This window comes from Triturus cristatus, chromosome 11, assembly GCF_964204655.1.
Source record: "Triturus cristatus chromosome 11, aTriCri1.1, whole genome shotgun sequence".
Taxonomy (NCBI): Eukaryota; Metazoa; Chordata; class Amphibia; order Caudata; family Salamandridae; genus Triturus; species Triturus cristatus.
In genome coordinates, this window is record NC_140594.1 from 1,089,003,898 (window position 1) to 1,089,030,918 (window position 27,021).

Below are 27,021 nucleotides of genomic sequence, written 5' to 3' on the forward strand. Positions count from 1 at the left end.
TGTCAATATTTTGACAGTGCCTGCCTTCATCAGACAGTTTATCATCAATTCACAATTAAAATTGGTACGTATACGGGCATCTTACTATGTGCTCTGCAGAGGGGTCAAGGACTGGATGTGCACGTAGTCCCGAACACCTTCATGACGCTCAGAGAGGCCCAGTGGGAAACTCGAATTGCCTTCAGCCTCCTGTCTAGAGCTCGCAACTGTGCCCCCATAAATACCCACCCACAACATGAACTCACTCAGAAACACACAGCCGACTCAGCTCAGTTCACATTTATGCGCTGTGCAAAAGTCATATATTGCAAAAAGAAAAAAATTCAGACACACTATATGGAAAAAGAAAATATGTTTAGATAATGCAAGATGAAGTAAAACATGTGAAATGTAAAAAGGGATGGCATCGCTGAAATTAATTATTTTAAAGGTTTTTTCAGTCTTTGTTGAGAAAGACATCAGTGTTTTTGTCTGTTGAGTTAAGAACATTGACCCAGTGCCCGAAAGGGACCTGTTTCAAGGTCAGTTTTGAATGAGTGCTGGATCTGAGACCCAGGGGGGTCCAGCCCCACTTAAAGTCCCGTGTGTAACTGATCCCTCTGCAGTTCACACCTTCCTTTGTAATGACAGATCAGGGGAGTCCAACGTAGGTCTGGGAGACTCTGGGCCATGCCAAATGTCTATTTAAAGCACTATGTTAATGAGTCACATTTAGGTTAAGTGTATGCAAAGGTATCTTAAGTGGATCTCCCAAAAATGTAATTTGGATCTACCCTGGACAGCCATACTCTGCATATGGGTAAAGAGTTCTGCGCCAGTTCGCTCGGTTTCAATGCAGCTCAGCTCCCCCCAGCTCCTGTTTACTGTGCTCCACGTCTAATATCCTTTCGCTTGTTCATTTGACACGTCTGCATTTCACCTGGCAAAGAAGTACGCCCTGGCCAATAGAAATTTAAGTACACCTCTTTTGTTGCCCTGTCATTAATTGACGGGTAGGATGAGGGGGCGGTCGGGGCTCATATCTGTTGTCTCACCAGCTGTCTCCTGGTGATTTCCCGTGTGCCGCCGCCTTCGAGGTGCCGTATTTATACCGCTATCCCCGGCGGGGTTGCCGCCTGGGGAGGTGCACGCTGGCAGCCTCGGAGGTGGTCCCCGCCGCGCCCTCCCTGCAGCCGCGGGGAGAGCGCAGTGCGCCCGTCGTGACGCCGGCCCCCGGTGACGTCACCCGCAGCTCACCGGGGCGTCTGATCCAGGATGCGCCTGCATAATGCATGTGGCTGGCGTCACGTGACGCGGCCGGGGGAGGGGAGGGAGTGTCAGGAGAGGATGGTGTGAATAATGTAGAACCTGTGCAGGCAGCCTCCAGCCTACCTCGCAGCCGGCAGGAGCAGGGGGAACCGGGCAGCAATGCAGCTGGTTGGGAACACCGGGGAATGCTGCTGACCTCCAGCGCTCGGTGAGTGTCTGCCACTGCCCCCTTCCCCCCCTTCCACCCTGTCCTGGTGGGCGCTACATGTGCATGATTTAATACCTGGGATGACAAATACAGTAATGCCGTTTCGGTGCATAATCCCTATTTTTATGGTAATAATACCATTTTCTGTTGCTGCCTTGGGTAAATGGTTTTGTTTTGCCAGCTGGTGGTGGTGTGAGGTGCAGTTTTTTCATCGACACTTTTCTCTGGGGAGTTCATGTTAGGGCTGTATGTAACCTTATCTCACCCCAGAATGCAAATGTGGCTGAGCAGAGACACGTGAGTAGCAGGGTAACCCCCTGGAAAGTCCAGAGGGCAGGGGTCAGCTGCAAACTGAACGCCCATAGCCTTATGCTGATCCATGAGGCGAAGCAGGGTGTTATGTCTGTCTCAAGATGTGCACGCAGCGGTCTTCCCTTATCTCACTAGCTGATAATAAAATGTCATATTACACAAACGCCGGAAATGTTATGGCTTAAGAAAGCTGTCTTCACGTTTGTAGGCTAGATTGTCTCTCTGTGGATTTCAGTGCCAGCAAGTTGTATGCACAACGGATTGTCTTTAGAATACTTCACCCATGAGCCCCTCTAGTTAAGCACCCCAAAACGCGCATGTGGTTTTCGGCAACATCTTTTAATCACAGGAAGTTGGGGACCCGTGGTCATTGAAATCTTTCCTTCATGTCAGTAACGCGTAAAGTATGTATAGCAGACTGTGTCCATCTGTCGCATCAGCAGAGCTGTGCATCTGTGTGACGTCTCTGTGTCTGCAGTGCTGTGGAGCTTGTCTGGCTGTTTGTCTGTCTGCTTCACTTACAGTCTGCCTAGCTGCCTTTCTGTTATTCACGAGGTTTCCATGTCTGTCTGTTGACATGGAAGATAGCCCAGTGAGATAAACACCTGCTGCTGACATTTCTCAACAGTTTTCTGGCCACAGGTTTATATCCCAGGAAGGATGTCTCAGCCTTTCATTCTTCTGAAGTCAGTCCAGTGAGTACCATTACATTTAATTCACTGCATTATGAGGTTATACATCTGCGGTAGGATGGGCTAGGTAAATATTATGGTCCGTCAGTCCATCCGTCCATCCACCCACCCATCCATCAATACATCCATCCATCCATCCATCAACCACTGAACCATCCAACGATCCACCCAACCATCCAACAACCCACCCATACATCCATCCATCCACCCACCCACCCATTCATCCAAACACCCACCCATCCGTCCATCCACCCACACACCCACCCATCCATCCATCTACCAAATCCATCCATCCACCCATGCAACCCCCGCCACCCCTATTAATACCACGCCCATCCAGTTTAGAGAATCTTTACCTGCCTGTCCCCAGTGGAGGAGACACACGGGTTTGTTTCATATTAGGACGAGTCTCCACCACATGACAACAAAACACACAAGTTGCACGTATTTAAAGTCTTTCTGATGTTGTCCCAAGTGCTGTGTTTACAGAATGCCCCTGAGTGTGTGGGCATTTGGTATGTTTGGAGCACAAGTGTTTTGTATTCAGCATAGCTGCTCTGCGCTGCTTTGTATCATGCAGTGCAGTGTGGCAGGCTGGGGATGATTAATTGCACATGGTATTGATTCTGTTTGCCATTTTCGAACGCGGGAGATTAATATCAAATTAAATCCAAAGCTAAATAAATAACACATCCTGCTTCACAGAGCACGGAACGCTTGCAACTCACCTGTACGTTTCACTGCGCAGATTTCACGTCTGGGAAAAGAACACTATTTTTAAAAATAGCTGCAGTGGTTGTAGGCACTCTGCACAAATGTACAAAGAAGTAAAAAAGCAGAACAATCGTGAGACATATTTCATATTTGAAAAACATAACCATCTTCTTTGAGAATCTGCTACAAATATTGAAAAGTGTTCTACAAAGTGAAGTTTGGGTTTGGGGACAAAGGGGCCACACTTCTATCTATCTATCTATCTATCTATCTATCTATCTATCTATCTATCTATCTATCTATCTATCTATCTATCTATCTATCTATCTATCTATCTATCTATCTATCTATCTATCTATCTATCTATCTATCTATCTATCTATCTATCTATCTATCTGTCTGTCTGTCTGTCTGTCTGTCTGTCTGTCTGTCTGTCTGTCTGTCAGAAAAAATACTGATAGAAAGATAAATACATTGGTAGGCACACAACCAGATATATTGATAGATATATGGACAGACAGGCAGATAGAATGATTGTCAGACAAACAGACACATGCGGACTGATTGGTCCATAGATCAGCGTTTAAAATAATACATCGCAGCTGTTGAAAGAGTAAACAGACTGAATCCTTGCACCAGCAGAATTGCAGGTGCACTGTTGTGTCGCCGTGACCTGCCAGGGCCCTCGTACAGGTATCTATTTTCTTCCCCATTAGGAGCCATCTCTTTTCGGAGGCTGGAAGGTCATTATCAGATTAAGGATCAGTGACGGTGCTCGAGGCTCGCCGCCCGCCAGGGCTCTTCTTACCTGACAGGAGAGGTGATTAATCGCTTTCAGTGAAAGTTCACTGCCTGTGGAGGCGGCGCCGAGGCGCGGCGGCCATGACAGAGGGCGCATCCTGGATAGTGGACCAGCGAGCGCTGTCCAGGGTGCTGAAGCGGACCTGCAGTCTCGGCGCAGCCGGATGTGTTTACAGGTTCCTGATGGTGCTTCTGCACTGTACGGCTACGTAGCACCTGAGCAAAGCAACCCGGGGACACAGAATAGATGATGTGGAAATGTGAACAGTCCCTCACCCGCTCGAAATAATCACCGAAAGGTTAAAAGGTGGACACATACTCATGATGCCCCCCCTGGCTTCTAGTAGGTGGGTTGTTACACGCATGATTGGCTCTGTAGAGGGGTCAGTTATTTTCTGCCTCCCAGGTACTCGGATGGTCGCGGAGACGTTAATTTAACTTGACGGTTGAAACACAGAACAGAGGTGCTAGGAATTCTTGCAGCGCCACGAAGATATTTCTCTGACAGACTGTGCTTCTTCGCGCCCCTTTCCGTAAAATGGCTCGACCATTTAAATGGCTTATTTTGGCGTTTCTTACGTTCTCACAATTTTAAGCCGCAAGTTCATTGTTTAATTTTCTGTACTTATATGTTGTTGTTTAAAAAAAAAACACACACCACTTTTCTTAGAGACAGGATTCCATTTTTAGGGTAACCGTTGAACACTCTTAAATTTCCATTCATTTATCCTTTGATCACATTCCACAATTCCCTGGTAATAAGAACACTTTCCCCACTTATCTCTTGCATTGTATGAACAGATCATATTATTGTCTAAACCAGTGGTACTCCTGTGATCGACCTCGCAAAGATGATAGGCTACAATAGGAGGTTTGCTGTATTTAATCCTTTGGAGATGTCGGAGAAGTAAGAGAGACTATAAGACTAAATAAAGCACCCAGTCAGAGATCTATGTGTAACCCGAACCTGGCAGGCTTCCATAGCACCAGTCTCACTCATCCAAATATCCTTCTGACGTCATTAAAGAGTTCCTCTGTGTTTGGTGACAGGAACACCTTTATTCTTAGTGCTGCAAGACCACAAGTTGTGGCACAAACAAAGCCTACAAGATAGTTCAGCAGATTAAGCGTCTGTTGCCGAGATTAGTGCATGTCCTACTGTCACAGGTTTACATTTCGCAGAGCCGACTTTTAACCATTCATCATTTAGTGTCTGTAACAGTATTGACATTAAAATGAGAAATACTTAACATCTATTATCTATGTATTTATTTATTCATCCATCTATTTGTTTACTTATTTTCACAAGTTGTAGCTCTTTAAACCTTACATTATTAGTTTTCCTTACATACATTGAGCATTTTCCCAAAGTGTAGATGGCATCCAGCTGTCCTATTTCCCCGCCATCTCGAATGTATCTTTTATTTACAGCATCATTAAACAGGTAGTATTTGTGATAGCAAATGTTATTTTAAAGTTGGTATAGAAACAAGTCATTATAGTTGTTGTGAATGAGCACAGCTATGCTTTGCACAGTGTTGTACTAGTCAGGTCTGTGCACATAGTCCTATGCATTATGTAGATATGTGTCGGATTGTGGGCATGGCAACATTTCAAACACTCTGACTCATAATTAAGGGTCATCCTTTGGACAAATACCCAGCTTCAACTTCATTTTTGGTTTCAGTGGCCTGGAGGGCCAGGCATGTGGCATGTATGGATCTACATGCAACTACATCATGCTTGCATGCCTTAATACGCACACGCTTATAATGCCTGGAAACACCTAGCATCATTAGGGCAAGCGATATAGCTACCCAACTTATAGCAACATGACTTCACTTGCTTAAAAAATATAGTTATTCAAATTAAAATTGGCTCACAAGTGTCAACAAGGGTGCCCTTGTAGGAACTTCTTCCATGCGTGGGCCGGATGTGAGTACAATTGAAGACACAGGGTTAGTAATGTGTAATGTTACTGCAAGCCCACCATGGAGTGTCAGGGCTAGTGTTGCCAGATGGAGGGAGGGACATCCCTATCTCCTTGTCTGAGGTGCCTTGTGTCTGCATTATGTGCTAATATTGTGGCAGGAAAGGGAAAGACGTGCCCTTGGCTACTTAGAGCAGGACAACAAACACTCAAATAGTGATGAGAGGAATGCGGCAATAAGTCTAACCACTGGCAATCACTTGGGGTAACATTCCAGCCCATTGTTCTTTTACCCGCCATGCAACCTTAGATTAGAACGAGCCATATGCAAATCAGTTTTGGCCCTGCTCCAATAGGAACAATCCATCCTGAACTGCCAAGCCAGTTCCTCTCTCAACTGGAACACAAGCAACCCAAGGCCGATTCCAGCATGATTGGGCTTCCTCAGTTGAGTGAAGCTTGGTCAGTTGAGAATTTATTATCTGCATCCCTAACGGGTCACCACATTTTTGATTCTAGTCCAGTAGAAGGATAAAAGATCCACACTGGTTGGAACAGAATCTGTGGAATATTCTTAATAACATCTAGATGAAAAAATTCTCAAAAAAGTCCATAAGCAACTGATTTTTATGGTTAGAATCCCAGACAATTCTTTTGCCATAGTAAGTCCTCTTTGCTTGCCACATGCATCCGTTGTATCCACCCTTATGAGTTTCCTGTCATAAGCTTTCAGTCACATCTGCATTGTTTTTCATCTGCTTTGCAAGTTATGACCCTATATTTTGAGAATGGCTAGCTCTTGGCAAAAAACAAAAAAACGCTGGCCACCGGGATAGGTGGTTTCGTTCTTTTCCCTTCAAACCTAGGCTACCTCAATGAAGAGCCTATAACATTGGCTATCCTGAATGTACTGATGTTTACCTTTCTTAGGTATCCGTGTGATATCAAAACCACTACAGAGTCTGCTTGGGACAAAAGTAGGAGCTGGAGCAATTGCAGCCAATCAACAGAGGGATTTTAAATTTGTTTCACTGTGATGGTGTTTGGACTCACAGATTTGGAGCCACAGATGAATGCTAGATCTAAATTTTAGTAATTTTATGCATTAGAGTCATGATTACTTGCTTGAAACCTAACATGGCGATGTTTTCAACTCCTTCTTAAGTTTGTTCATTCCGTGGTAGGTTCACCCAGGGGTTAAAGTCTCGAATCAGAATGATCAACGAAGATATCACTTGACCGTCGTTTCTCTCGAACGATGGCGATGTATCCTAGTTTTCAGTGTGAGTAATTTAATGTTAATACATTTGTTAAGTGCACGAATACCAAAGGTGTCTTGGCGCTAATAGTCCAGAGAGAGCAAGGACCTCTATTTATTAAACAACCAAGTGTTCAGGGCCTCCCTAAAAGCAGACAGGGAGGGACGTGTTCTAATGGGAACGGGGAGACTGTTCCAGAGCTTAGTGGCTGCTACCAAGAAGCTCCTGCCACCCCAGGTAGCTTTGTGAAATCTGGGAGTAGATATCAGTTTTGCTCTTTCTGAGCAGATATGTATTTAGGGACTTACCAATGTAGTGAGCATCTCAGGAACTGATGACTAGTGCCATGAAGTGCCCTAGAAGTAATGCAAGGGGCCTTAAAGATAATACTGCTCCTAACCAGGAGCCAATGCAGCTTCTGAAGGTGTTTTCCGAATGATTGAAACTTGGGAATTCCGAACAAAAGCCGAGCGGCAGCATTGTGAATCATTTGCAACTTACATAGCTGCTTCACAGGCATGCCAAGATTGAGCCTGTTGCAGTAGTCTAGTTTGGCAAGGACTATCGATGTGACTACCGTTTTCTTGCTGTCCATAGGGATGAAAGGTAGGATTTTCTTGATTATCTTAAGTAAGAAGAAGCTAGATGAAGAGACGGCATTAACTTGTGCCTCAAATTTTAGGTTTTTGTCTATAATCATACTTAGGTTCTTGACCTTGGTGGCTGGGATGGGTGCCGTCCCCAGTTGAAATTAAATAAAAAATGAAATCCAGTATTTGCAAAATGCACAATTACCCAAGGGTGTCAAGGCGCTGGGGGCCGTCGGGAAGATTAATTGAACTATTGCCCAGAGTCACATGGTGCTGGACTAACCCGCAGCCGGCACCTGGGATCGAGCCGTTAGCCCCATGGTCCAGAGTCAGGCACCCTGGCTGCTGCGCCACACCTCTTCCCAGTTAGTCTGGCCACCAGCTCTGTGACCAGCTTGAGGAGACATTACTAATGATGATTATCCAAGTTTTTCCTGAGTTTAACCCGAGAAAGTGTGAGATCATCCAGGAACTGACTGCCAGCATACACACCCTAAATCTTTGCACTGGTGGCAGATTGTTTTTTGAAACGGACAAGACGATTTGTGTGGACCGCTGACAGTATGAACAACAAAGTGATAAATGTTCAAAGGTGTGATAGTGTTTAAGGTCTGGGTTTTGACAGCAGAGCTGTCAAATAGACCTATTACTTACAGTATACATAGATTGGGCTTTGTGTCCTCCCCTTTCAATCATAGGGTTTCTTCCACCATTCTGTTTTTGCCATTGGCTTGAGATTTTGTCAATCATGTCTTGTCTCAGACCACTGTAGTATTTATGTCTCAGATAATGCTATTGGCTCTTTGCATGTATCCGTACACCTCTACTTGAGTGCTTGCAGTGGCCTGCATAAGGGAGTACTTTACAGCTATTTACCTCACTTCCCATTCCTTCTGGCTCCTTCCCATGTGTCTCACTGTAATATGCTAATGCTGCATGAGGTCGCTCATTGAACCCAGACCTGGTGATTTTGCCAATGTTTGTTTGTACTATGCACAATGTGAGTGGCAATAATTCATTCAAACAGAAATTTGAATTCTGTGTGCGGGTTTGCAGTGTGTGCCTGTAAAGAGAAGAAGCTCTCGCTGTACTAGGGCCCTATTTAAAGGGAACACATGCTTGTTATGTTTATTGTTATAGAACAAGCTATATTTACATTGTCCTGACTGCTTACAGGTTCACTGGGGTGTGTCTCACTTAGGGTTACTAGATGTGACTCCATGTTGTGTAAGACACAATGCTCCATCCCTGGTCTTATGTTTAACCTGTGATCTGGCGGTAGGGTCCAGCATGTGGCACAAGGCTACAGAGCCCAGAAAACAAAAGGCTACAGGAATTGAGCACTGTGCTCTATAAATCATGGATTTTGTATATATCAACAGGAGTATAACCCAAATACCACATTGAGATGTGGGTAGGTATGAGAGAAAAAGGACAACAATTCTCAACTGGTATGATTATGCTGGACAATTAAAATTGCATGTACATGACATCAGCAGGGAGGAGAAAGGGAGACTCAGGCAAAAATTATTTTGGAAATGCACTAGGCAACAAATGTTTATAATCATGAGGATAAATTAAGGCAGATTACAGTTGTATCAGCACTGTAGGTATACATTGTAAGTGAAAAAACAACAACAACAACCCAAATTGGACTTGGTGCCTCCTTGCTGATGTCATGTACATACAATTTTAATTGTCCAGCATAATCATACCAGTTGAGAATTGTTGTCCTTTTTCTCTTCTATAAATCATGGAGTCATCTACTAAACCCATACTACTGGAATTTATTTCAGAAAAATACAGTTGGAAGATGTATGTTCTGTGATATTTGTATATGTACATCATCATGCTATTGATCGAATAAACTTACTACTACTACAGTTGTCACTTGCTATGTAAATGAACATTGTATACATTTGAACTGTGCGGGTTTTTAAAATAACTCTTCTAAAATTACTAATTATTTGAATAATGTCTACATGATTAAGAAATTAGGCTATACAGAGCTAATTGATGATTAGCGAATGTGGGCCACTTTTCAACATATTCCCAGAAACGTTTTCAGTTCCCATGACCAAGAAAGATGAATGCAGTCGGATAGGTCTTCTGTGTCCTCCCATGCGAATGCACTTCGCTGCAGCTCTACCTCACTCTTTCTACAGCTGTCTTGTGAAGGGAACTGTATATCTCTTTGTCTCATTTCTTTATTCTCACACTCCCCCTTCTCATTCTTTCATTCACAGTAGTAAAGTCCTATTCCTTCTCTTCCCATCTTCATGAGCATTTCCCCTCTTGTTAGTTTTGAGAGCAGCTCTCACTTCCGGCTCATCCTCAGACCTTACTGCATTGACCTCTGTTCCAAAGAAGACACCAGCATCCCCACCAACCTGTAGCGGCTGGTGTGTCGATAGAGTGGCAGGGTGGGGGATGGACGAACGAATGACAAGAAAAAAAACACTTACCTGCCGCATCGTGCTTTGCTCCACTGCAGGCACAGGCTCCCAGAGTCCACTGCGGCCAATCAAGATGCTGCTTTCAGGTTGCCAAAAGCAGCATCAGGATTCGCCTGAGCACTGATGATTTATGCTCCTACTTAGACTGGGATCCTGTGCCTTCTCTCTTCAACTCGACAACACAGCTCAGGTTGAAGAAAGCTTCAGTGCGCACCACTCCTCCACCAGCCTGTCATCCCCTGGCCCTGCCCCAAGCCTTGGCCCCGAGAGCAAATATAAAACGAATATAAACAAGGGTTTATTATTGTTTTATTTTTCATCTTTTTGGCTGCTGGCAGGTGGGGCGATACTTCTCCACCATAGCTGAGGAGCCGCCACTGCCACCAACATCCCCACTGATATACATGTTTTCCATTTAAATAGAGAGCAATGTTTCCCTTTTTATACTGCCCTTAATAGCCACGCCCCTTTTCAGCATTATCCTTATCTCACCATATATCTTTCAAGCAGAATCACCTTTGCTGTCTTCTGATAAATGTTGTGTTCAAACATAGGGATTGTTTTCAAGCACAATTGCAGCAGCTCATGGTTGCGCAATAGGGTCATAAACCTGCCTGAAAACAGCACCACAGTTTACCTGAATAGCTTCCACTTGATAATCATTGATATCTTAAAGGGCCACCCAGGGTGGAGATAAAAAGTGCTCTGTTAACCATGAGCTACATCTCCATCAGTCACCAACAATAGGCGTTCCAGAACGCTCCTTCGTTTGATGGGATCTGCTGGCGTATTGAAACCTATTGTGACATCAGTTACCAAGTGCCCTGTTTCAGAAATTTAAAATCTCAGAGCATCCGGTGATAATATAACAATTTTCCTAACTGACCCAAGGAATTTGAAAACTTTCCATCTACTGTATACTTTTCCTAATGTGACCAAAATGGACAGGAACCTCTTGTTGAAAATGATGGCATCCTATTTATTAAGTTCAAGCACAGGAAATAAATTGTGAATAGATTGGGCCAGATGATGAAGAAGGCCTGATAGGGGTTCAAAGTGAGCAGCCTAGCTGGACACATGCACACCTGTCACCCAGATTCTTCAATGGCAGTTTCCCTGATGCTGCCAACATGCTTGGTAAAATTCCTGTTAATTTAAAGAACCTATAAAGGACTTGAAACAAGTAAGTGGTGCTTTAATATAAAGCTTAAAGCACAGCCGTGCACACCAGCTTGTAAACTTTTTCTGCAAAGAAAGATTTTATTGCACATTTATATAAAGTGGCAAATTCAAAGGCATTGCCACTTCCAAACTTAGGCCAATAAGGTGTATGTCTGTTTTACATGCCTGACAATGGTTGTACATCAGTTTGAACTTTTATACAACTTGAAAAAAAAATCCAAACTCCCTCTGCTTGCCGCTATTGGGCCCATGAGATATGAATCAATTTGAGATCACAATGAAGGTTGCATTTTCTTAAATTCTTAAATACCTCTCTCACTCTCTATCATTTACTTTCAACAAATCACATGTTTGCAATTACAGTCATTACAGCCGGAGGGAAAACTCTTAAAGACACATTTTCAAGATGTATACATTTTAAGGCTCCCAGTTTTCCGTTTTTACTGATTTTTACAGATGTGTTTCCTGTCTGTATTTATTTTTAAAAGCAGAAAAATACAGAAAGTTGTGCTTTTTGTGAAAGACTCTCCATGCTTTGTTTCATGAATTCCAAGCTCAACAGATAGACAGTATGGGGAGTTACAAAACAGGATCAGATTTCCTTAAATACAGGCATATGTTAACATATGTATGTGGTATAACGCTAATATGCACCTATGGGTATAGCGTTCAGTTGTATAGTGTTATATGATTGCCTAATTTGCTAAAATGCGACAGGCGTCCACATGTGAGTGCACAAAGAGATAAATAAGTGTTGAAATATACCATTTTACGATTCCATTTATTGTGAAAACACAAACTAAAGATGTATAAATACCCAAAACATGGGCAAAAAATCTATATGGATAAACACAAATGGAAAGGTTAAAAAAATAAATACCATAAAACCGGGAGCCCTATTTATAATGTCACAAAGAACCAATGGCATGATGAAGAAACCGGCCGGACCGTAAGAAATAGTTTGGAACTTACATCTTTCATTCTTGCTGGTGTGGTCTAGCACAGATACAAATATAAGTCCAGATTTAAGACTCTTTTTGATCCCTCCAAAGGCATACAAGTTTGAGTTAAAAAAAAATGTGTGACTAGACGTCAAATGGAAGGAGTGCTGTTGGAATTGTGACGTCAGTCGCGCAGCAGAATGAGTCCCTCTTCTTGTGCACTGCCCAAAAGAAAAAGGTTGTTGGAAGGATACATAGGAGCACATATAATTGCACTGCAAACCAGTAAATCAAACTCAGTGGAGAGGTAATTACAATGAATGAGCATGAGGCCCTAATCAAATTAAAGATCAGGCAAATTGACTATTGAAGAACTTAATAGCTCACAAGCAAATGATTCATTATCAATGGAAAACTAAAACGAAATTAAATATTAACTGGGTTAATAGCCTGGTTCACATGACGACCATGGACTGAATCAGATACAACTTTGGAAATAAACAGAGACCTTTAACAAACTTGGAAGACATTCATTCACGTATATGATTTAAAGCTCTGGGGATTTTTTAGGGTTTGGGGTGTCCTACTATCCCACTATATTTAGAGATCTCTTCCTCCTCGGTGGAGATCTATATGCTTTCATTTAAGCCTCCAATATTATGGTATGGTATCTTTGCTGAATGATCTCAGTGTTTAGAGTGGCTGTTTAGCAAAGTTTTTTATTTTTCAAAATCAAACTCATAAAGTGAGAGTTTAAAAAAATTAAACCAATAGACACTGTCCAGTTTTGATTCCAACTTCTGGGGATCATTAAAAAAAAAATATATATATATATATATATATCGATAAAGACAGCCAGATTTTTCCTGGCCCTCCCTAACAGGAAAAAAACACATATGTCAGAGCATCCGCCCTCTGTAGGGCAGACGATCTAAGGTCCTTACGCCGCCAGCCCCATGTCCATGTGGCTTTCGGTCTAAGTGTTCCATCAGTGGATTCAGAACCACCACCTTGTTCACCCGTCTTTAAATAAAGCAGACAAGCCGAGAGTTTGGCAGACAGGGCACCCCGCCCCTTTTGTGTCAGGGTACACCATCCACCAAATTCAGCAATGTGTCAGTAATTAGGAATTCATTTTTAATTATACATGCCTGAAAGCAAGGTAAATTTATATTCTTCCAAATGCCCATTGCTTGTCCCATTCTCTTGTTTCCTCATTTTACTATCCATTATTTTTCATTTGGATAAGAGGTTGAAAGAATTTACATTATGTATGTAAAACTGTACCATTCTTTAAAACAATGCTTGATGTTTATTACATTAAAGAAGTGTATAAAAAAATCAATAAACTAGCTCACAACAAAAAAAATATATATCGTAGTTGCACAATAAATACTCTCTTTGAGAGCGTATTGAGTCTGGACTCTTGTTATTAAGACGTCTTGCTCCATCACAGCCCCATAGGGGCTTTACTTGGTTTATCAAGATTTAAAAAGCAGTGGCTTTGACCAGTCTGATTCTTTTATCATATCAGAGAGCCCTTTCTTACTCTGTATTACTCTGTGTTGTTATCCCAGTGGTGGATGTTATGTAACGTTACAACGCATGCCATTACCCCGCATGCCGTTGCAACGCCAAACTTTACCCCGGGTTGCTGTCGGGGGAGCGCTGGGAGTAGGACAAGATTAATTTTCTATTCCAACTCCTGTGTGTGCAACAGTAGGGAAGGTGTTGGAGTTAAATGCAACACCTTCTAACCACTGCTACACACCTTTTACGTTGCAATGGCATGCGGGGTAACTGCATGTGTTGTAATGGTTGCGGTGTAAAGGCTGTTGCCCGTGGTGGGGACTCAGCAAGGTAAGAGGCAAACACTGCAATGAATTATTAATTCAACTATTAGTCTCCGATCCATTGCGTCACTGATGCAAATTGCTTTAACAATTTGACCAGGCACCTGGTCAAGTTGTGCAGTTTCATGTGCAGTTGCAAGTGGGTGAACCAAAGGGAAATGTTTGTGCTCAAATGAAACATAGCTATTAGGTTTCCTACCACAAATTAGAAGATTGGAATGTTGAGAGCTCCATTGAAAACATTGAGTAGCTCCCTGCTTACTATGGCTGGTAGAAGTCCGGAGCTCCAGCATTCCTATATTTGTCTTCATGTTTCTCCCTTTTTAATTCAGAACATTCTACCCTTGTTCTAATAGCCTTATAGCCCTTATTGCTCATGCTATACCAATTGGTAAAGGCCCTTTCCCTCGAACTCGGGTTCAGGGCATTTAAAGTCTGGTACGGTCCTCGGCAGCGGGCTGTAAGGCTATAGTGGTGCACGTTACAAAACATAGAACCAGTCCCATTTCCTATCAGTGGTCCTCTGCCAGAGATGAAGCTCATGTTTAAAAGTCTGGAAGGGGTGTTCATGAATGTGACAAAAGCATCCTCATTTAAATGTACGTCCCTGAGAAATGCTCCCTACCAAAACAGGACCAGAACAAGGTGGTTCGATCAGAACTCATTTACTTTATTGATCACTGAAAACATTTGTATGCAGCTAGTCAATTCCTCGTATTGACAGGCTGTTCAGAAAGTGGCGGCCTGAATGGTAATTAGGCTGTAAAAAACACAATCACATCATTCCAAGTCAATTGCACTAATAATGGCCGCTGTTTGTTGTCTAAAGTAGACTGTCGAGTGCCTGCAAGTCGTTGATGTTGTGCATGATCTGTGGTCTTCCCATTTCAGACGCATATTCTATGGGTGTTCTCCAAAAGGGAGATGGGTTCAGCTAAAGATGGTTTCCCACAAACTCCATGGTGCCAAAAATATGCGAAAGGCACTGATTGGTCGTAGGGGAGACGCATAACACACTTTAATTGTAGAGAACAGAAGTAGTGAGATTAAAGATAAATAGAAAATCTAAGACATGCTGAAGCACTTTTCAATATCTCAGCTTTCTTTTCAGTAGCATCCTAGAAATGTCCATGCTTCCCACCCAGTTCTCTTTGAACTCGCAATGTCATATAAACGCCCGCTTCCTGTCACCTACAGTAACTACATTGGCATCCTCGATGCTGTTATCATCAACCGTCTCCACTTCTTCTCCTCTTCGATGTTGTCCATTCTTCTCACCTTCTCAAAGCTTGCCAACCTCTCCTGTTTTTCCAGCCTCTCTGTCTTTATTCAATTGCTCCCTCCAGAGCATTACATTTCAATTAAATACCACTTCTCTTTTCAACAGATGAGGACTGCATAGTGTCTCATTGGGGTGGCAAGTTTATGTTCTAGAAAGAAGAGAGCTCTGAAAGATTCCTTCATTGTGTGCGTAGAACCAGGGAGAGGGTTTTCATCATGATTTAAAATTAATTGCTACTGATGGCATCCTACAGTTGGAGTTAGAAAAAAGGGGAAGGGTCATTTCTTAAAGGAAGGGAAGAATTTCCTAGCAGCCTGAGAAGAACCCAACCCACAGGCAAAGATCAGCGGAGCGGGCATGGAACTTGGGTCAGTGTGGAGAGCGGGACTGTAGGTCTTCTTCTCTCCTGTCTGTCTGCCTGGAATGACATCATTGTATTTCACCTCTGACCCCCCCCCCCTCTTCTCCCTCAGTGTGCAGCATCCTCTGGCATGGTTGTCTTCTTTCACACTGTTAGAACTCACTCTCTTCATTTTCATTGTTGTAAAATGTTTACTGTGTGCTAAAAACAAGGCATCCGTAGAGTTCTATGAACTAACTTGCTTAAGCCTTTCAAAAGTGATATCTATACTTCTGTATGATGAATTTGTGGTGTTTTGGTCTTGTTCGGTTTAGATAAAGATTGGTTATTTCTAAACTGGTGTAGTGTCCTTTTGTAGTGTCTTCACTGTGTTACTGCGTGTGTTTTGTACAAATGCTTTACACATTGCCTCTGATATAAGCCTGACTGCTCGTGCAGAGCTACCAAGGGGATGAGCAAGGGTTATCTTAGGTGCGTAACTCCCTTACCTTGTCTAGAAGGAAGGGTCCCTACTTGGACAGGGTGTAAGCGACTGCCAACTAAAAACCCCCATTTCTAAAATTCATCTAATACCACCACTCCTTTTCAGCAGATGAAACCCTATCTTTCTCTCCATGCAGATGTGAGTTCATTGTATTCTGCTCCACCTTCCAGGGGCTGACAACTTGTTTTCATCCTGTGGAGGAATAGACACTTTGTCACTGCCTCCTGTCCCACCAGGCTGAGACACATTCTCTGCTGCAGCAGCAGATGACACACACTTTTTCTACTTTATTCCACTGCATCTTTGCCATTCCCACTCCACATTGTAGACAACTGCTTCTCTTTTTCCAACTCTCTGGTAATAGTCAACATCCCCCTTAGACACATCTTCACCCCCTGTAGAATATACCACAGCAGTTTTCACACGTCTAGCTGTACAAACGGTGTACACTGAAGGATAGTGCTTTAATCTCAAACATGAAATTGTGCCATCTGAAACCAAAGGGACAACTGTAGTCTAGTGAATGAACTCTTAAGACCTCTTTAACCTGTAGAAATGCCTGTGAGATCAGTGCTGCCTCTTCCATATTAGTATTGGGCACATTAGATCTGTATACATGAGAGGCAGCCCAGCTGTCACAGCTCTCACCATGAAACAACATAAAAACCCCAAGGATAGTTGAACAGTGTGGGGCATGAGAGTTTCTGGATGGAAAACACTTACTGATGATCAGTGCGTAAAGAGAAACAAGACTACACACATGATCAGTGGTGGCTTCTCCACTACAGCGGAGGAGCGTCGCCTCCCTGCCAGCAGCCACAAAACTCTAAAAATAAAACAATAATTACACAGGTTTATTATTTTATTTTTCACCTGAACAAACCTTGGGGGGGGGGCAGATGATGACAAGTTGGAGGGGGTGTTGGGCACTGTCATCAGTGTGCATTACTGTTTGGCCGCAGACTCAGGCCAGCCAAACCATCATGCGCACTGCAATGTCTCCAACCCGCGCTGCATTGCCGGGTTGGAGACGGCAGGCAGAGGCTCCCAGTCTCACTGGGAGCGCAAATTGAGGGAGCTCAGGCCAATCCTGATGCTGCTCTGAGAGCAGTGTCAGTATTGACAGCAGGCAGGGCCGGACTGCCGTAGCGGGCACCGGGCAATCCCCCGGTGGGCCGCACGGGTGGGGGTCGGTTTTTTGGCCCCTGGTGGCCATTTTTGTTACAGGGCCGTTTTTGCAGCATAGCTGCAAAATCGTCCGAAAACCGCCCCTGGCAGAGAGCTCGGCCGCACCCCCAACCCCCCGGGGGGGGGGGGGGGCAGCCGAGCCCTTTGCCAGGGCTGGTTTTGGTTCCCAGTCCGGCCCTGACCGCAGGGGAGTCTGGGAGCAGGTGCAGTGCAGCCGAAGAGCACAGAGTTGGTGATGTAGTGAGCGGCAAGTAGCATGTAAGTGGTTTTCCTTCTTTTTTTTCCCCATGGTCATCCCCCGCCCCCTTTCCTACCTGCCCCACCACTCTGCCCTGCTACTAGCCGTTGTTGCTCATGATAAGTCTCACAATAGACTACAGACTGCAATTTGAGGACACAATTGAAATACATATATGCAGGTAAGCATCAGGCTCAATATGAGAGTACACCCGAGCAATAACTATGAAATCACATCGTGCCCCTTATAACAAACCACACTATCCAGACAACAGGGCTTAGCTCAACCTGGTTAAGCTGCAACGTAGGAGATACAGCTCCTCCCAAAAATAGTAGGGGTTGCAAGTTTTGAAATCAAACACTCTTCATCAATGCTATCCAGAAAGAATTAATTAAAAACATCCTTCCCAAATTGAAGACCCGACAACTTCATGACTGACTGTGCTGTCAAGACCAGAAGAGCCAAGCTTCCATCCCCGACACAACTTTGTGTTAGTGTCATAAGACCTGAGTGCCTGAAAAAGGCATTCACAGAGCCCATCACCAATGCTACAAAAATAACAATACAGACTATACCACTGCAATCCATCGCCGTAACCCAACACATTAGCAAATGAGCACTGTTGAGACCAGCACGACTTGACCCAAGTCCGTGACTTTGACCTGATTCCTTTGAGAGGAAACTTATCCTCAATTTCCATCACAAATTCACTAACTAGGGTTAGCTATACACAACCGAAAACCAAATATTCCTGATATCTGTTTTTCCCAAAGAAATAATGTTCTAACCCATGAAGAAACTCATTGCCTTAAATTTCAACCAAGTTTGGCAGTGCCTGCTTCCTCCTCCTATCCTCAATACAGCTATGCCCCTACCCTCAATAGCAGCAAAGCTCCAACCATGTCAAAGGTGGTAAAGTCCCTTGCAAGAGTTTGCAAATACCCAGGAACTCACAACTATCAACTTGTCAACTTCTCAAGACTTCTCAGTACAGTTCCTTGCTGTGCCTACTTTGTAAAGGAATGCGTGCCGTGGCCCAAGGTTCTGCTCACACGCCTCTCTTCTATCTTACCAAGACTACTCAGTTCAGTTTCTTTCAGTGATTAATTTGCACAAAAAAGGTCTGGAGCCCAAGGTTTTGCTCAGAGGCCTGCGACCTGCCCTAATAAAGGTTAGGGTGCCGAATACCACAACGGCTCGTTTTTATTCTACATTATGTCTCTTTAATCCACCAAGAGTCACTAATTGGGGTCTTTATCCCACTCTTGAAGTTTCTTTTTTATCCTTGCTTTCTCCCTTTGTCCCTGTTTTTCCATCTTTCTCTTCCTCCTTCTTTCCACCTCTTGTGTTTTTGTCTCTCTTGCTCTGGATCAGACTCTGTTGAGGAAGAGCAAGTGATGGTCCCCAAAATGAGTGGTGATGGGCCCCTCCCACAACCGCAGGCGCAAATTAGGCGCTGGTTCTTTTAGTGATGCAGAGCTCGAGAATCACAAATGACAATACATTGCACATTCAGGATATCACATTTAATATTCCAGAAACCCAGTAGCAAACTGGTTCTGTTGCAGTCGATTGCAAAGCTTTACAAGCATGTTCGAATTTATGACATTATACGTCAGGAATAACAGCCATAAAAATAATCTACATTGTGGCCGTAAATCAAATATCGCCCTGTGTTGCAATCTTTCCAGCTATGGGGGCAGATCTGCTCAAATGTAAATTTACACCATAGTTATGGAGTAGTAAATAAGAGTAAGTCACTGTGCACGTGTAAATTCATGTTTTATGAACGCAGTATGTCGATTCTGACTAATAAATCAGGTCATTTCCACATCTTTGTTCATCTCAGTTGTGAAAATGGTTTTGTGAAACCGGGCCTGAGATATGGGCCTGAGATATTTACAAATTAATTCAGGCCAAGATGCCTACGGGTGAACATGTGCTTTACAAAATCACAAGCCGGGTCTGGTGGTTTAGTGGACTAATGCGCCCACTGGAGGGGCTTGTGTTTGACCTCATGGTCGCAGGTTTGAATCCCGGAGGGTCCACTCAGCTTCTCACCCATCTGAGGTTGATTAATTGCGTACCATTGGGTAACAATGAACATTTATTATTCAGCACCAAGATGCCTACAGGTGAACGTGCAGTTTACAAATACACAAGCTGGGTCTGGTGGCTCAGTGGATGAATGTGTCAAATCTGCGCCTTGTGTTCGACCTCATGGTTACAGGTTTGAATCCTGATGGGTCCACTCAGCCACTGAGGCTGATACAATAAGTACCATTGAGTTGGGTAGCAATGAACATCTGTTATTTAGGGCCAAGATATCCTTGGGTGAACATGCACTTTACAAATACTCAAGTTATGTTCATTTTAATAAACATATTCACTAGTTACTTCTATCTCTGCTTAGTAAAGCACAAACTTGTAGGAGCTCTGCCTCCAATAATACCCAGACTCACTCAGAGCTCTGCTCCTGCTAATATACAAACTCACTCAGAGCTCTACTGCAGCTAATACACAAACTCACTCAGAGCACTACTGCTGCTAATACACAAACTCACTCAGAGCACTACTGCTGCTAATACACAAACCCACTCAGAGCTCTACTCCTGCTAATTCACAAACTCACTCAGAGCACTACTGCTGCTAATACACAAACCCACTCAGAGCTCTACTCCTGCTAATTCACAAACTCACTCCGAGCTCTGCTCCTGCTAATACAGAAACTCACTCAGAGCACTACTGCTGCTAATACACAAACTCACTCAGAGCTCTACTGCTGCTAATACACAAACTCACTCAGAGCTCTACTCCTGCTAATTCACAAACTCACTCAGAGCTCTGCTCCTGCTAATTCACAAACTCACTCAGAGCTCTGCTCCTGCTAATTCACAAACTCACTCAGAGCTCTGCTCCTGCTAATTCACAAACTCACTCAGAGCTCTGCTCCTGCTAATTCACAAACTCACTCAGAGCTCTGCTCCTGCTAATTCACAAACTCACTCAGTGCTCTGCACCTGCTAATACACAAAATCACTCAGAGCTCTGCTCCTGCTAATTCACAAACTCACTCAGTGCTCTGCACCTGCTAATTCACAAACTCACTCAGAGCTCTGCTCCTTCTAATTCACAAACACACTCAAAGCTCTGCTCCTGCTAATTCACAAACACACTCAGAGCTCTGCTCCTGCTAATTCACAAACTCACTCAGTGCTCTGCACCTGCTAATACACAAACTCACTCAGAGCTCTGCTCCTGCTAATTCACAAACTCACTCAGGGCTCTGCTCCTGCTAATTCACAAACTCACTCAGAGCTCTGCTCCTGCTAATTCACAAACACACTCAGAGCACTACTGCTGCTAATACACAAACTCACTCAGAGCTCTACTGCTGCTAATACACAAACTCACTCAGAGCTCTACTCCTGCTAATTCACAAACTCACTCAGAGCTCTACTGCTGCTAATACACAAACTCACTCAGAGCTCTACTGCTGCTAATACACAAACTCACTCAGAGCACTACTGCTGCTAATACACAAACTCACTCAGAGCTCTACTGCTGCTAATACACAAACTCACTCAGAGCTCTGCTCCTGCTAATTCACAAACTCACTCAGAGCTCTGCTCCTGCTAATTCACAAACTCACTCAGAGCTCTGCTCCTGCTAATTCACAAACTCACTCAGAGCTCTGCTCCTGCTAATTCACAAACTCACTCAGTGCTCTGCACCTGCTAATACACAAAATCACTCAGAGCTCTGCTCCTGCTAATTCACAAACTCACTCAGTGCTCTGCACCTGCTAATTCACAAACTCACTCAGAGCTCTGCTCCTTCTAATTCACAAACACACTCAAAGCTCTGCTCCTGCTAATTCACAAACACACTCAGAGCTCTGCTCCTGCTAATTCACAAACTCACTCAGTGCTCTGCACCTGCTAATACACAAACTCACTCAGAGCTCTGCTCCTGCTAATTCACAAACTCACTCAGGGCTCTGCTCCTGCTAATTCACAAACTCACTCAGAGCTCTGCTCCTTCTAATTCACAAACACACTCAAAGCTCTGCTCCTGCTAATTCACAAACACACTCAGAGCTCTGCACCTGCTAATACACAAACTCACTCAGTGCTCTGCACCTGCTAATACACAAAATCACTCAGAGCTCTGCTCCTGCTAATTCACAAACTCACTCAGTGCTCTGCACCTGCTAATTCACAAACTCACTCAGAGCTCTGCTCCTTCTAATTCACAAACACACTCAAAGCTCTGCTCCTGCTAATTCACAAACTCACTCAGAGCTCTGCTCCTGCTAATTCACAAACACACTCAGAGCTCTGTTCCTGCTAATTCACAAACTCACTCAGGGCTCTGCTCCTGCTAATTCACAAACTCACACAGAGATCTGCTCCTGCCAATTCACAAACTTACTGAGAGCTCTGTTCCTGCTAATACACAAACTTACTCAGAGATCTGCTCCTGCTAATTCACAAACGCACTCAGAGCTCTGCTCCTGCTAATTCACAAACGCACTCAGAGCTCTGTTCCTGCTAATTCACAAACACACTCAGAGCTCTGCTCCTGCTAATTCACAAACGCACTCAGAGCTCTGTTCCTGCTAATTCACAAACTCACTCAGAGCTCTGCTCCTTCTAATTCACAAACACACTCAGAGCTCTGTTCCTGCTAATTCACAAACGCACTCAGAGCTCTGTTCCTGCTAATTCACAAACTCACTCAGAGCTCTGCTCCTTCTAATTCACAAACACACTCAGAGCTCTGTTCCTGCTAATTCACAAACACACTCAGAGCTCTGCTCCTGCTAATTCACAAACACACTCACAGCTCTGCTCCTGCTAATTCACAAACACACTCAGAGCTCTGCTCCTGCTAATACACAAACTCACTCAGTGCTCTGCACCTGCTAATTCACAAACTCACTCAGAGCTCTGTTCCTGCTAATTCACAAACTCACTCAGGGCTCTGCTCCTGCTAATTCACAAACTCACACAGAGATCTGCTCCTGCCAATTCACAAACTTACTGAGAGCTCTGTTCCTGCTAATTCACAAACTCACTCAGGGCTCTGCTCCTGCTAATACACAAACACACTCAGAGCTCTGCTCCTGCTAATACACAAACTCACTCAGAGCTCTGCTCCTGCTAATTCACAAACTCACTCAGAGCTCTGCTCCTGCTAATTCACAGACTCACTCAGAGCTCTGCTCCTGCTAATTCACAAACACACTCAGAGCTCTGCTCCTGCTAATTCACAAACTCACTCAGAGCTCTACTCCTGCTAATTCACAGACTCACTCAGAGCTCTGCTCCTGCTAATTCACAAACTCACTCAGTGCTCTGCACCTGCCAATACACAAACCTACTCGTAGCTCTGCACCTGCTAATATACAAACCTACTCAGAGATCTTCTCCTGCTAATTCACAAACTCACTCAGAGCTCTGCTCCTGCTAATACACAAACCTACTCAGAGCTCTGCTCCTGCTAAAACACAAACTCACTCAGAGCTCTGCTCCTGCTAATACACAAACTCACTCAGAGCTCTGTTTCTGCTAATTCACAAACACAGTCAGAGCTCTGCTCCTGCTAATTCACAAACACACTCAGAGCTCTGCTCCTTCTAATTCACAAACACACTCAGAGCTCTGTTCCTGCTAATTCACAAACACACTCAGAGCTCTGCTAATTCACAAACTCACACAGAGCTCTGCTCCTTCTAATTCACAAACACACTCAGAGCTCTGTTCCTGCTAATTCACAAACACACTCAGAGCTCTGCTCCTGCTAATTCACAAACTCACTCAGAGCTCTGCTCCTTCTAATTCACAAACACACTCAGAGCTCTGTTCCTGCTAATTCACAAACACACTCAGAGCTCTGCTCCTGCTAATACACAAACTCACTCAGAGCTCTGCTCCTGCTAATTCACAAACTCACTCAGAGCTCTGTTCCTGCTAATTCACAAACTCACTCAGGGCTCTGTTCCTGCTAATTCACAAACTCACTCAGAGCTCTGTTCCTGCTAATTCACAAACTCACTCAGAGCTCTGCTCCTGCTAATTCACAAACTCACTCAGAGCTCTGCTCCTGCTAATACAGAAACTCACTCAGTGCTCTGCATCTGCTAATTCACAGACTCACTCAGAGCTCTGCTCCTGCTAATTCACAAACACACTCGGAGCTCTGCTCCTGCTAATTCACAAACTCACTCAGGGCTCTGTTCCTGCTAATTCACAAACTCACTCAGAGCTCTGTTCCTGCTAATTCACAAACTCACTCAGAGCTCTGCTCCTGCTAATTCACAAACTCACTCAGAGCTCTGCTCCTGCTAATTCACAAACTCACTCAGAGCTCTGCTCCTGCTAATACAGAAACTCACTCAGTGCTCTGCATCTGCTAATTCACAGACTCACTCAGAGCTCTGCTCCTGCTAATTCACAAACACACTCGGAGCTCTGCTCCTGCTAATTCACAAACTCACTCAGAGCTCTGCTCCTGCTAATATACAAACTTACTCAGAGATCTTCTCCTGCTAATTCACAAACTCACTCAGGGCTCTGCTCCTGCTAATACACAAACCTACTCAGAGCTCTGCTCCTGCTAATTCACAAACACACTCAGAGCTCTGCTCCTGCTAAAACACAAACTCACTCAGAGCTCTGCTCCTTCTAATTCACAAACACACTCAGAGCTCTGCTCCTGCTAATTCACAAACTCACTCAGAGCTCTGCGCCTGCTAATACACAAACTCACTCAGTGCTCTGCACCTGCTAATACACAAACTCACTCAGAGCTCTGCTCCTGCTAATTCACAAACTCACTCAGTGCTCTGCACCTGCTAATACACAAACTCACTCAGTGCTCTGCACCTGCTAATTCACAAACTTGCTCAGAGCTCTGCGCCTGCTAATACACAAACTCACTCAGAGCTCTGCGCCTGCTAATACACAAACTTGCTCAGAGCTCTTCCTCTCCTGCTAATTCACAAACTCACTCCAAGGTCTGCTCTATGTAATACCAATGCTCACCCAAAGTGCTGGGAATGCTCAAGGTAAAAAAAATAAGAACTATGGAAAATCAAGAATTAAAAAATAATGTGCATTTATCTTACTAAGCCTAATTGTTGGGTCGTTTAAGGTTCTAATAAAGTACTGGATGGTTGTTTCCAATATTCCAGCATTGGAGCAGTGCACATAATTTATTGATGGGTCATAAGTGGGGACGAATGTATGTCAGAGTATGTATGCTTTTAATATAGGCTGCCAACATATCGTGCCCACAATATTGACCACCAGAATATTGTTAAGAAAGGTGTACATAGGAACAGCAGCGACCAGTGCAGCGAAACGCAGTGGGGCGCGGGGGATGTTGACAGACGACGGAATAGGGCAAATTAAATAAATACATAACTCCTATTCCGCCCCACTGCCCACCGTGCTTACCTGCACCAGCCGCTGCTGCATAGGAAACATCTACTATCCTTACCTCCACATTTACGTACCTTGATTACACGGTGGTAGTCGATATCGTGAATATGATATTTTGAATTTTGATATTAAAGCCACGATATAGTGGTATAACGCCCCGAGAATATTGGCATCTCTAGGTACCTGCCCTGACTATCCAATGACATCCTACGGATCCTTAAGGATGTCTGCTAATTTCCCCAGGGATTTTCAAATCAGCTCTAATTAGTTCACTTTGAAGATTGGATCTGCAACAGTTAAGTTCATTCTAAAGTTTGATTTATTGCCCTGAATCTCATCTAGTTCATTAACAGAAAAAGGAAATGTCAGTTGGGGTGTAATAAGTAAGCAGTTAGACACTGGAAAGAAGAGTTCAGAAAAACTGTAATGCCATATTGAAAAAAAATTATCCTGGCTACGCATTTTGTAAAATTAAATGTCCGCGAATTGCTGTTACAGTTAGGGAGGTTAATTACCCCAAATGGAAGTTCGAACATGACCAGCACATCTTCTTTCACACATTCCGCAGTGTAATTGGAAGATTTCTGCCCATAATAAACCTCAGTTTCCACGCGAAACTTTACAAGAAGGTGAATGTGACATCCAGATTTTAGAAATTACTGCTCTACCGTTATTATGGCCTAGAGCAATTACTTTATTGCCCTAATTACCACGGAAGGGAATTACTTACAAATACTCCAAACTTGCATCTCACTAGATTAGACACAGGGATTTTTGATACATTTTGGAAGCCCTAAATGTTTTGGGAACATCCCTCCTGAACCAGCCCACACATGGTGGAACTTTATTATATTGACGAATGTTAGTTCCTTTTTTCCCCCAACCACATGCCCCCAGATATTTTCGTGGTGAAATGTGCATTGGGGGAAGTTATGAATGTGCACTGACTGTAGCTACACTCGCAATCCTGATCCAAGCTAAATATCCCATTCACGCAGACATCTGGAGTGTCTGAACTGTTCATAATGAGGCCAAGAATGTGTGCTCAGTGGTGGCTGCTGCCACTAAACCTTGGACCTGGCTTGGCAGTTCGGGCTGGACTGTTCCCATGAGGCACAGGGTCAAGAATGATTTGCATATGGCTGGGTCTAACTGGGGTGGCATGGTGAGCAAAAGAATGATGGATTTAACCCAGATCTCTTGACTGGGGGTGAATGTTTTGATTTGTTCTGCATTCCGTCCATCAATTGTGCGTCTTTTGCTTTCTCGCCCTAAGTGCGCTAGGTATGCTCAGACGTGAGTCCCGTGCTCTCCGTGCCACTGGCATCAAGCTATCCTGGCTGAACAGGGGTGAAACCCCGAAACCGGTTCTAGGATGCTTGTTTCCGGTCCAGGGAGGACCTGGCTTGGCAGTTCGGGCTGGACTATTCCCATGAGGCACAGGGTCAAGACTGACTTGCATATGGCCAGGTCTAAACTGGGGTGGCACGGTGAGCAAAAGAATGATGGATTTAAACCAGATCTCTTGACTGGGGGTGAATGTTTTGATTTGTTCTGCATTCCGTCCATCAATTGTGTGTCTTTTACTAAACCTTGGTGGAGCAGCACAGGGGGTGGGGAGGGAAGGGGGTGAGGAGAATAATAATAATAATAATAATAATAAAAATAACTTAACTGGTGGTCCCGAATGCCTCCTTGATGCTTTTCTGCTCCCCTTCCCACCCAATCCAGATGCTGCTCTCATGCATGAGAGAAGCAGCGGGATTCGTCTGAGCGAGCTGAAATGCCACTCAGTTAGGGACAGCAAGCCTGTGCCTTTGCTCCCACCTAGCTG

At 44.0% G+C, this 27,021-nt stretch overlaps 1 protein-coding gene across 2 annotated transcripts in view; it reads left to right on the top strand.

Moving 5' to 3' along the window:
- Positions 1–1,221: 1,221 nt before the first annotated feature.
- Positions 1,222–27,021, top strand: part of SLC7A14 (solute carrier family 7 member 14) — a 302,417-nt gene continuing 276,617 nt past the window's right edge. The window contains exon 1 of one of the 2 annotated variants that reach the window (XM_085635468.1): positions 1,222–1,456. The gene's annotated coding sequence lies outside the window, so the exon portion shown is untranslated. The remainder of the gene's footprint in view (positions 1,457–27,021) is intronic. The other variant, XM_085635469.1, reaches the window with a different exon arrangement.